General features: G+C 45.7%; 1 protein-coding gene across 3 annotated transcripts in view; it reads left to right on the top strand.

Annotated features, from left to right (window-relative positions):
- The first annotated feature begins 539 nt into the window (after positions 1-539).
- The window catches only part of HTR4 (5-hydroxytryptamine receptor 4), a 231,763-nt gene continuing 225,221 nt past the window's right edge, over positions 540-7,081 (top strand). Inside the window, exon 1 of one of the 3 annotated variants that reach the window (XM_053567298.1) lies at positions 540-987. The gene's annotated coding sequence lies outside the window, so the exon portion shown is untranslated. Of the gene's footprint in view, positions 988-1,096; positions 1,233-7,081 lie in introns of those variants that run through there. The other 2 variants (XM_053567300.1, XM_053567299.1) reach the window with 2 other exon arrangements.

The raw sequence follows: 7,081 nt of genomic DNA, 5'->3' as shown, positions 1-7,081 counted from the left end.
GTTAAGGACAAATATTTTTCACTCTGTCACAATTCCTAACAGGCACTGTAACTTACTAAGTGACACACAGGCAGGGGATTTTGTAAGCCGCAACACAACTTCAAGTTTACACCTATTTTATGGAGGAGAGCACCGAGGCTTGGCATCAGTCTAATCACAGGCTCAAGGTCACAGGCGGTCAAAGCTGGGAGAACAGGCTGATTCTCCATCAGGCAAGGCAACAGTGGTCTAATAAAAACAGTGTTGTCCAAGGCAACAAGGAAGACTTCAGATAAACGGAAACAACGTTGCTTCTGGAAACCGGCGTGAAAGCGCTCACTCTGAACCTTGCTCCCAAACCAGCCCTTGCCTGGCAGAGTCAGAGGCATAGAAGGAAGTATGCTATACAGGAGTAGGATTTCACCCGGCGCAGACACTGTAAACCCTTTCATATTCATAATCTTTGCATAGAGGAAATGGGCACTCAGAGAGGTTAACAAACTCGCCCAAGGTCACCCAGCAGCCCGCAGGGAGCCCTGGGCTCCCTCCCTCCTTCGTCGGATGGGCAGAGCTCTGGCCAGCCAGGGCGCACGCTGGTCAGCCCATAGGGGTGAGATCCCTGCAGCCCTCCTCCGCGCCCACTCCTCGGTGCGCCGGCTGCCGAGGCTGCGCCCCCGCGGGCCGCAGCGCCCAGTGGAGGCAGCAGCGGGCAGGGCAGCGGGGACCGCCGGGCTGGGGGCTGTTGAGCCCGCCGACTCCGCCTCAGTCGGGGAGAAGGACGATGCGCCGTGCTCCTAGGTGAGCAGGGCTGGGGTCCTGCACCCGCAGCGCCGGCCCGCGCCTAGCTCCCGCCGGCCCCCAGCGCGGGGGCTGGAGCCGGCACCGGCACCCGAGGGGGCGGCGGGGAGGGCGCAGGCAGCGGCTGGGAGCGCAGCGGCAGCGCTAGCGGCGGCAGAAGCTCGGCTCGGCGGCTGGAGGTGGCCGCTGCGACCTCGCCTCTAGCAGCGGGTAAGTGCAGCGAGTGCGCCCAGAGGTCGGGACCGCCGGAGTCCACGTGTGTCGGGGGACGCCGCAGTGGCGGGCGGCACGACGGGGTAGGGAGGGTGGTTGTGGGCTCCGGACTCCCGAGACCCGGCTGTGCCGCAGGGTGGGCTGCTTGGCGGCTCAGGGTGTAGGTGGGCTGGCGGGTTGTGTAGGACGGTTCCCGCCTGGGACCACTGCGGGTTCGGGGCTGGAGCCCTGCGCTTGTGTATGTAAGTACTTGTGAAACTGCATGTGTGTTCACTGACTATATGAGGCTGTGTGTGGTTGTGTGTGTAGAGAGTATGAGACAGAGAGAGAGAGAGAGAGAGAGAACACAGGCTGTGCATTCATAGCCGTGTGTAACTTGATACATGTATCTGTGGTCGGTCTGGGATGTGTAACCGAGAGCGTGCACTCTGTGTGTGTGTGCGCGCGTGTAAGAGAGAGATAGGAGATAATGTGTCCTGAGCATCTACCTGTGCGTCTTTGTGGGTCCGCCGTGCTTGCTGTATGAAGCTTTCCCGGCCCCTGCCAGCGCTAGCAATCATCTTGTGTCTCCTTTCACAGAATCCCAGTCCCAGTTTAAGAAGCATTTCCTCTCAGCTTGCTACCCTGTGTGTGGCACTGCGCTGTTAGTTGCCTTTGGAAGAAGTGGCTGTTGATACAGGGAAGTGACAGATGGCAAGGGTGAAAAAGTCAGAAGTGTGAGCTCATCTTCCTCGAGTTTAATGTTAGTAGACAATCTTGGCTTGATTCCCGTTTGGTTCACTAAAATGAGGAAAAAATGTTTCTAAGGGTACAGGTTTGGCATGAATGAAAGACGGTTTTTGATGGAAAGATGCTGATGTAAATTGGCTCCCTCTGTCTTCTATTGCTGGGTCATAAAGCTGTGAGGACCCTGAAGGGCAGTAGTTGACCTTTGCCTAGTCCCCTGAATGGAACTTGAGCATCAGTGACCAGGAGAAGTTGCTGTGTGCTGCTGGTGAGCACAGGCGGTGAAGGAAAAAGACACTGGTCACAGATGTGGTGCCCTAGAAACAAGGAAAAAGTCAGGACAGGGATGAGACCCACAGAGTTCTGAGAAGCTGCTCTCCCTTAGGAAATACTGTATAGGAGGGTGGGAAGAAACAATGGTAAAAAGTAAACAGGTTTTGCAGCATTCTAAAGTCAGTTTTTAATCTTATGTTTTTTCCCTCATGTATTCTTATCCTAATTTCTCTCTTATGTTTGCATTCTCTCCCCATGTGAAATATGTTTATTATAATTATTATAATACAGTATAGTGATGATCATCATTTCATCTCTAGGAGAACTGTAGCACATCCAAGCTAGCAGGTGCTTCAGAGGATGGTTAGCCCAGCCCTTGTGGGGCAGAGGGAGGTCAGGGGCTCAGAGGGCAGTAGTGCCTCCCTTCCTCTGAATTATGTGGGTTTCACTCCTGACGAAAGCCTTTTAGGGGCTACAGCAGATTTACAGTCAAAACACCGAATGCGTTTTCTTCTGCCCTCCTTCTCCTTGGCTGCTCTAAGTCTGTTCATCCCCTTATCTCCTTCCCCAACTTCACATACCAGAAGATAGAACCTGGCACCCAACGCAAAGAATCTGCTACCCCAAACCACTGCCTGATTCTTCCGTCTGTTGTCGATCACCACCAGGTACCCAGGCCAGAGGCTGAAGTCACCTTTCATGTCTCCTCTCCCGTCATCAGTAGCTATCACAGCTTCATCAACAGGCGGGTTTCGTCTATTTTTCCTCTAATCTTCAGTATAATTTTTCTTTCCTTTTTATTCTCACTGTCACCACCTTATCAGGTGAAAGTGCATATTTAGGGATTTTTAGAAATAGGAGGAGGTACAGACTATGATTAGTGAAAATATGGGAAGAAAAGGCATGAAGGGAAGACCCCTTGATATTATCACTGTCTGTTATCTAAGTTCTTTGGAAGAAGAATCTGGATGATAGTTGTAGGATTATGTGACCTAGATCAAGTCTCTTTGCCTTTCTATGTCAGTTTCTTCATCTGTGAAGAATGATTTCAGCTGGAATCAAATTGATAGATCATTTTCTAAGGGATTTCCTAGCTCTAAAATTCTTCGATTGCCATTGAAGTTCTTTGTTTTAGCAAGAAACATTTCACCTACTGCCTGATGGTTACTTTCTGATATTTAAACATCTTCCTTAGCAGTCCATTTTATTATTAGGGAAAGAAAATAGGCAAAGGAGTAAAGAGTGAAATTGACTTAGGTTTGAGGTTGAAGGTCAGCTGCATACACTAATGAAACTTTTGAGTTGGAGGAGTTTTAGAGGTCACCCATGCTCACCTCTTATCATGTGCCAGAATTTTCCATACTGTGGACTTTCTGAAAATTGAAAAGATGTGTCAAGCCTTATTAGGATAACTCCACATCATGCTCTAATTCAGAATTCCTTGGCACCACTGACATTTTGAGCATTTTTTTTTTTTTTTGTGGGGACTGTCCTGTACATCCTAGAATGTTCAACAGCATCCCTGGCACCTATTGGACGTCAGTAGCAATCCCAGTTTGTGACAACCAGAAATGTGTCCAGGGATTACTAAATGTCCCTCAGTGTGGCATAATCCTCCTCTTGTTCTACCCCCTCAGTTGGGTACCACTTCCGTAATTCAAACACAAGTGTTGTAGCCTTGAGCAGAAACACCTTAATAAGTAGATGGATAGCTGTGTTGTTGCCACCCTCAGACATATACCTTGATCCCTCCTGGTTTTTCACTGCCTTGTGGCTACGCCTGGAAAGGCTCAAGATGCCACTGAATGCTGAGAAGCATTTCAGAGGCAACATAATAAGAATCCTAGTAGCTCACATCCACACAGCGCTTGATATGTGCCAGGCACAGTTCTAAATGCTGTATGGGGATGATCTTATTTAATCTTCATTAGGAATCCTGTGGGAGAGATACTCCTATTACCCTCATTTAAAAAATGAGGTAGCTCAAACTTAAAGAGGTGAAATAACATGTCCAGTTTCCCTCAGCTATTGAGCAGGAGAGCTGGGGTTGGACTGTGTGTTGTCTGACTCCAGAGTCCATGCTCTGTACCCCGTCCTGCAGTGCCTTTTATGAATGAGATCTCAGCATTACGAGGTGGACAAGATCTTAGATATCCTCACTCCAAGTCTGCCTATGAGACTATGAAGTTGTGAGTTATGATTTATCTCTGTCTATTTACATCTTCTCCCCTTCTTTGTTATTCAGAGATATCTGAAAGACACATGCACAGTGAGAAGCGTGGTTGCAGAGGTGGGTCCTAGAAAGGGGGATGAGCAGGGGTGGGGATGGATAGTGAACCAGAGCAAACAGGGAACAAGACGTTTCCTTCCTCCTTAACTCTTTCCTGCCATCAATCAAACTTTTCTCACCAGAATTAAAGTTCTATCAGTTCTCTCCTTATTCTTCTCGGCTTGTGCTTTAATTCTTTCTTTCGGCATGCTGTTGACTTCTGATACTATCTATATTATTGAGGCTGTAGAAAGTAGTACACATTTGAACAGGGGGAAATGAAAGTACAGGGTGAATGGCCATTGAACAGGTTTACATAGTATTGATCAGACAACCTTCCATATAGTCAGACACAGTAAGAATGACTACAGTCCCAAATACTATTGCTCTAGAAAACTCATGGCAAGCCTGAGAAGGTTGACTATTTTAAGACCTTACATCCATGAATCCACAGATTTGGAAGCTGCTGGTGAATAAATGGCAGAGTCCTGGCTTTATAAGCCTTGTGATTTTTTTTTTTTTTTTTTGGCCGAGGCTGGGTTTTGAACCCACCACCCTCAGCATATGGGGCCAGCGCCCTACTACTTGAACCACAGGCACTGCCAGCCTTGTGATTTGGTTTAGATGATGGTTTTCAGGCCGGTTGGTCGCAGTGGCTCACGCCTGTAATTCTAACACTTGGGAGGCTGAGGCAGGTGTATTGCCTGAGCTCATGGGTTCGAGACCAGCCTGAGCCAGAGTGAGATCTCATCTCTAAAAATAACCAGGTGTTGTGGCAGGCTCCTGTAGTCTCAGCTACTTGGGAGGCTGAGGCAAGAGAATCGCTTGAGTCTAAGAGTTTGAGTTTTCTGTGAGCTATGGTGTTATGGCACTCTACCAAGGGCAAAAAAGTGAGACTCCGTCTCAAGAAAAAAAAAAAAGACAATGGTTTTCAAACTTGTTGTTGCGTAACAGGATCATCTATAGGGCTTGCTGAAAAGAAAATGGTTAATCTCCACCACTAAAGTTTCTGATTTAGAAATTTATATTTCTAATGGACTCTCAGGTGCTGCTGCTGATCATGGAACCACTACTGTACAGGGTGTCCCAAAAGTTGCCCTTAAAGTCATAGAGAGGAACAATGGGAATTGTAACTTAATGGACCTTTATTTAAAACATATTGATTACAAGTTTTTATAAAATATTCTCTATGTGCGGACCATCTCTTCAGGAAATATTTGAGAACCATTGAGTTAAAACTTGAATAACTAAAATAAAGCTTACAATCCAGCCACCTGGACTTTTTAAACTGAATATATACCTTATTTTTAAGGTAACTAAACATTTGGATTAATGAGAATCCAGGACTGAAGCAAGATAGAAATAACTACTAAGCATGAATTGACATCTCCCACTAAGCCTCTAAGCTTTGCTTCTCATTTTGAGTTTCAGAAAACCTTTGCTTTTTCTCATCGATTGTACTTCTAGGTTGGATTACTTCTCATCTTAGATCTTGTCATGTTCCCTGTCTCTTCTCACCCTCACTGCAGACTTAATTTGGGTGACAAACTCCTTAATTACTCATAGAATAATCCAAATCAAAAGGCCTTTAATGTCTACTGCCCAATAAATTCTGATGAGTCTCTCTGAAGTTAAGGAAGCTATATTATCTGTCCATCAGCTTTTGTTTCTTCTGTAGTTGCTTTTTACTCTTTCCTCTTCCAAATCCACTTAGCACAATGGAGAAAGCCAACAGAAATTCAAGTCTGCACATTTTTGTGTAATGGATTACATCTTTCAAATCTCAATCAGAAAGTTTCTTTTAAAACCAAATTTCAAATTTGAACAACTCCATCCTTTTTCTTGACTATCGGCATATTTTGATTTGTTTTGTTTTTTGTATGACCACACATCCTCCATCAAGCCAAGGGGCCTCTGATTACCTACTCAGAAAGATCTAGCTATCCTGAAACTCAGATCCAATTCAAATAATACTCATTGAATGTTTGCCATATGCACTTAGGAGTCTGATTTTTCTAACAACCCGTGAGAAAAGCATTATTTCTCTTATTTATAATTGAGAAAACTAAGGCCTACAAACTTTAAGAAAACTCTTATGTTGCTTAGAAGGCTAGTTGTATTAGTAAACATATTTTTTGATTATACATACTGAAAGCTAACATATGCTTGTTTAAGCAAAAGTTGGAATTTATTGGAAGGATGATGGGGCTTTTCCTATGGATTTAAGGAACCAGACCCCTCTAGAGAACTCAGTTCCAGGTGGTTCATGACCAGTTCCCCATTGCTCTGCCATTAGTGGGGCACATTTCCAAGAGTGTGTTCTCCTCAGTTCAAGTTCTAACGAAAGGAAATCTGCTTGGTTTAATCATTTATGCCAAGACAATCATAGCAGGAATGTAATTGCCCCAGACTCACCCTTGTGGTTGTGGTAGATTTTCCCTGTGGCAAGTGGTCTGATGATGCTTGAATGAATGTCCCCTACTGTCACACAACTAGGGCAGCAAAGATAGAATTTGGACTCAACTTTGACTCCAAAGCCAGTAGTTTTGTTCTCCCAAAGGAATGTTCAACAGAGAAATGCATGATGTTGCATGTAAGAAAGACAATCTCCCTTTATTTTCAAGATTCCCCCACGTTAGGCATTCTTTATGGAAGGGTCCTTATTCCTCCATTGTGCTTATCTCTAGGGTCCTATTCCATTGTGTATATCTCTTGGACTTTGACCCTGCAGTGGGCACATCCCAGCTCTTCTCTGAGCATCTGGTTTCTGTGTCATGTGGCCTGGCTTCTCTGCTTATGCATGTCCCATTTCTGACTCACCTA

The sequence above is a fragment of the Nycticebus coucang genome, chromosome 17 (assembly GCF_027406575.1).
Source record: "Nycticebus coucang isolate mNycCou1 chromosome 17, mNycCou1.pri, whole genome shotgun sequence".
NCBI lineage: Eukaryota > Metazoa > Chordata > Mammalia > Primates > Lorisidae > Nycticebus > Nycticebus coucang.
The sequence above is the reverse complement of the archived record's forward strand: the minus strand, read 5'-3'. Positions and strand labels throughout refer to the sequence as shown.